Below are 4,872 nucleotides of genomic sequence, written 5' to 3' on the forward strand. Positions count from 1 at the left end.
TTTATTAATAATTTAATTCATTCATAACTATAAAAGTCACAATGTTAGTTCATATCCCGCACAGCTTTCTTAATTTTGAACTATACAGATTTACTAAACGAAAGAGCTGATATTCAAACTTTATAATTTTGACATTATAATCAAGCACTGATCTACTTTAAAAACAATATTTTTATTATTGTTTTTTTATGATTATACAGAAATTCGCAAATTTAAATGTGTTCCGCTTTCCTTATTTTCTACCGAAAAAAAAAAAAAAAAAATTCACTTAATAAATTCAAAATGGGAACATTTACCTCTGCGGTTATCGCGGTATGAAATAAAATGATAGTAAAAACTGTCAAAAGACTGACTTTTAACAAACTATGCATATTTAAACAATTTTAGAATCAATATATTAACTTAATTTAATTGTTCTTTTCACACTAAAACCGAAGACAAAAAAAAAATAACTATTTCGACCGAAAATATCCAAGAATGACTCGAGAGTATGAGCCTTTCCTTACTAACTGATCTGTCGCTTTCAATGGATGTCTCTCAAACCATCGATTGGCTTAAAGAAATTAATCTTTGGGAAAGTTAAGTGAGCGCACATTTTTCCTATGTACATTATTTTTATGTAAATTAAATAAGTTGCTTCTTTTTCTCATTGCGAAGAGACACACATAATTGCACCTGTGATATAAAAAAAAAAATTGTTCTTCAGCAACAACTTTCACGCACGATCGCCGCCCGTCGTTGTTGGTTAGTTTGAATGCAAAATCAATTTAAAATTGTTCGGATGAGTAGAATATAAAAAACCAGAGGTGGTTTGCCTACAAATGAGGAAAAGTCGTCATGTTTACACTCTAAATCAAATGGTTGTCTCCATGTTTATGAATTTCAAATAATTTGAATTTTATTTTTATTATTCAATTTTTTATTTCAATTTTTCAAAATTTGACATTTTTTCAAAAAAACAAAAATAACTTTTGAATAAAAAAGTGCAAAAAATGTAAAAGGAAATGTTCTAAAATTTGATAACAAAGGCTTTTATGGACCAAAAACTTTTATCTTTAGATTATTGTATAGTTATTTTGATTTTTACGTTTTTACTATTGTTTATTCAAAAGTTTTCCGTATTTATAAATTTTATATAAATTTTTTTTAAATGTGTAATTAAGTTAGTGATAAACTAATATTAAGAATATGGTCTATACAAATGACATTGAGTGTATGAAATAACCTAGATAAATAAACTATATACAGCGATAATTCCACGAATGCTTCTGTCGATCAATCGATGACGATGGGAAAGGAAGATAATTTTCAAGTTAAGTCTATATTACATGTTAAAAATCAAAGATTAACCAAAGAAAAATAAATTAATTTTGCTTTAATTGAATGGATGGAAGACATGAAAATAATTAGGTGACATTAACACACTCTGGAGCCAAGAAAAAACATTTCCGGCGCTATTTTAATTACTGATTTTACTGAAAATTAGTGCATGGTGATAATGCAAGTCATGATCTTGAGTGCATATGAAGAATTTGAAAGTAAATTGAAATATTAATGCGAAGCACGTCCTAGCCGTCTGATGCCAGAGTCTTGGAAAACCACATTTCGAAAGGGAAAAAAAAATACCCATTGTAAAAGAAAAACCTTCCAAGGGTATGGCAGAAGTGTTAATCACTTGGAAGTTGAATTTTTTAAGTTATTTATTTCAGTTCAAAATTTTTTACTTAAGTATTCAGTTATGTTGATTACCTATACCAATCAAAAGTAAAAATTTAAAAAATTAAATTCTCTCAAAATGCATATTTTCTATCACTGTAGTGCGTTTTTTTTGCTTAAACGCTGATTTACGTAATTGCATTTGATGCTCTAAGTTTTTAGTTCTGTCAAAAGTAGTTTTGGTGATCGTCTGTTATTAGCGAAGATTTATCAAACCTATAATTTTTGCAGAGTGAAGAGCTTAAAGAGTCTTTAGTAGGAGGAATGGCTTAAGTTGCAGCTTAATTGAACAAAAATCACTACATTTAATAAAATATGATTTTTTTTGGAAAGAATACCTACTTATCTTTTTAACCGACTTCCAAAAAGGAGGATGCACTCAATTAGTCTGTATCTTTTTGTTACCTCTTAACTTTGGACTGAGTGACAGTGACCCGATTTGGGAAATTCTTTTGTACATTTGAAAACTGGTGCGTTGTGGTCCCATTTCAAATTTTCTTCAGCTTTGACTAAATATTCTATTAGAAAACCATTAATCTACATAAATTTCGATTGTCGGCTAATAAATATGACACTGGCGTTTAAAAATAGGCTGTTACTAATTTTCTGATGCATCTTTTCCTTAAGCACTTGAGTTATTTGCAATCGAAATATTTTTTTTTTTTCCCCTTCTTTCGGTAACAGATATTTTCGAATCAAAGTCCCGAGACAAGTTTTGGTTTACAGATATGGAATCACAGTGAACAGGGTAATGCATTCAGCAAAAAAAATTACAATTTTTCTTTTTAGATTTTCAAAAATTTTCCAAGGGGTACCCCTTGTCTAAAAAAAAGGAATTTTCAAAAATTTTCTCGAAATCCATCGAATGAGATATCAAAAGAAATTACTTTTAAGACGCTATTCATAACTGAAAACCAAAAGTTTGTAGGAGTTCGGGTTGCTAAATTACAGAGGCATATAGGTTCAGCTGATATGGCCCTGGGGCAATACTATGTAAATTTGGGCCCCTTTTTGCTCTTTATTTTTCTTTTTAAGAAAATCTAAGATTCTTTTTTTTTTAACTTTTGTTAACCTTATTTAACATTTTGTTGTTTCTATCATTCAGTTTTTATTTCGATTTGAAGTTTAATAAGTGCACTTCTGGTTCGTTGTACCAATAGAAAAATGTTTAAAGATGACTTTCTTTTAAAAATTTTTTCACCTGATTGTTACTCTGAGCCACTTAGGAAACTTGTTTAGATTTGATTCATGAATTTTATACAAAAAAAATTGGAAAAAAAAAATTTGGTATGCCACTCTCAAGTAATTACATATAATGTGATGCTTAATTTTCAAAGGCTGAGGTAAGCTCGCCGGAATCCAAGGTTCGTCCTGAGGAAAGCAATCTTAAAACTCAGTTAGAGTAAAAACACCGAATTCTTTCCAATTATTAATGTTCTTTATTTATTCAATAGACTAACTACTTTCTTTTATAATTACTAAATTATTTATTTCTTTATTTATTATACAATGTTATACCCTAACATGCTCTGATTAGAAAAGCCCTGTCTCAGGTTGAGTGGGAATTAGCCCAGGATCAAGACGAGAGGGAATATTCTGGTGCACACCTCCTAGCGAGGGTGAATAGAGCGCTACCTAATAACTCTCGGAGAAAGCCCAGTCTCATAGTGAGTGAGAATTAATTAAGTCCCTAGTACACAGCCTCCTAACGAGGGTGAAAGAGTTATATATAAAAACTAGATAAACTTTTGCTTCAAAAAGTCGGAACAATTAATTAAAATTGGACCTCTGGCACCATAACCAAGTTGCTCTTGCTATTCAACTTTAGTAGCGGCGGGAGAACTACTTCTTTATTGTTTGAAGGTTGACGATTCTCGATTTTCAGTGGAAATTTCACCTCTACTTACATATATTTTTGCTTAGACTAAATGTGAATCGTAAAAACTAAACAATAATTCTGGTACAAAATTACACATTATAATTAATCTTAAATATATATATGTTGTTGCAGCTGTTGATGGTGTGGTGATGGTTGGTATTGGTAGGTACGCTTATAGTCCGGGCGGTACGGTTTCTTGGATTTTATAGTCCGGGCGTACAGTTGCAAAAGGTAATAGTGGTAATAGGACAGGTAAATAGTCCGGGCGGTATGGTTGACTGATGTATATAGTCTGGGGGTGGGGGTTATGGAGAGAATATGTAACGCTTCGTTACAATAAATTGACGTATTAAACAACGTTTCAAGCAATTATTTTAATAAAAAAAAACTCAAAACTTTATTAAAATCTTTTCTGTAGAATTTTTAGTCAAGCTTCGAAAATCAGAATACGGTTCTATGACAAGTTAGCTTTAATAACAGTTCAGAAAATATTTTTTTTTTTTAAATCGTTGTCAAAGTTTTGCGAACAACTTTTCGATATTAGTCATATGGCAACTTTGGTATAAATGTAAAAATTAAAAAAAAAACATGAAATCCGTTTTTCAAAGGAAAAAATAACGTTTTCAATAATTTTGAACTGCAAGAATAGTATGCTGTTCCATTTATTTTACAAGTATGCATTTTTTGAAAAAAAAAAAAAAAAAAATAAATAAATCAAAAGCGTTAGAGTCGTTTCTTAAAAATCCTATTTTTATAAATAATTTTTTGAAATAATTCCAAAAATTTGCAAAAAAAAAAATCAGTACGTACCCCGTTTTCGAAAATTTGATTAAAAATTTATTGAAATTGAACAAACACTTGTTTAATTCTTCAATGACTTGGTTCTCAAAGTAGACCACCACCCAATTGATAACTTCTAACCAAAAAAGGATTATGATTGGTACACTCGGGTGTATGAGTACTTTATTTAGAAAAAGATATTTATTTTTTAATTTAACAACTGTGCATTATCTTTATTTTCTTATATATTTTAAAACAATATAACAATAATTCTAACATACATTTAATAGTGTTTCCATTTTCCTGCAGATTTCTTATAAATAAAATAACAATAGTTTTTATTCTAAATAATTTTTCTGAATTTTTGATAACAGAGATCAAAAATAGCATAATAACTAAAACTAGGATCTTTTTCAATATAAATTGAATAAGTTTTGACTAGAACGCAAACTAAATTATAGTATATTCGTAATCCTAAATAGTTTTTTTTTTTTTGG

General features: G+C 29.2%; 1 protein-coding gene across 1 annotated transcript in view; it reads left to right on the forward strand.

Moving 5' to 3' along the window:
• Positions 1-4,872, forward strand: part of LOC129915042 (transmembrane protease serine 9-like) — an 83,551-nt gene that overhangs the window by 9,298 nt on the left and 69,381 nt on the right. The window lies entirely within an intron of this gene.

Source organism: Episyrphus balteatus, chromosome 3 (assembly GCF_945859705.1).
Source record: "Episyrphus balteatus chromosome 3, idEpiBalt1.1, whole genome shotgun sequence".
Classification (NCBI taxonomy): Eukaryota; Metazoa; Arthropoda; class Insecta; order Diptera; family Syrphidae; genus Episyrphus; species Episyrphus balteatus.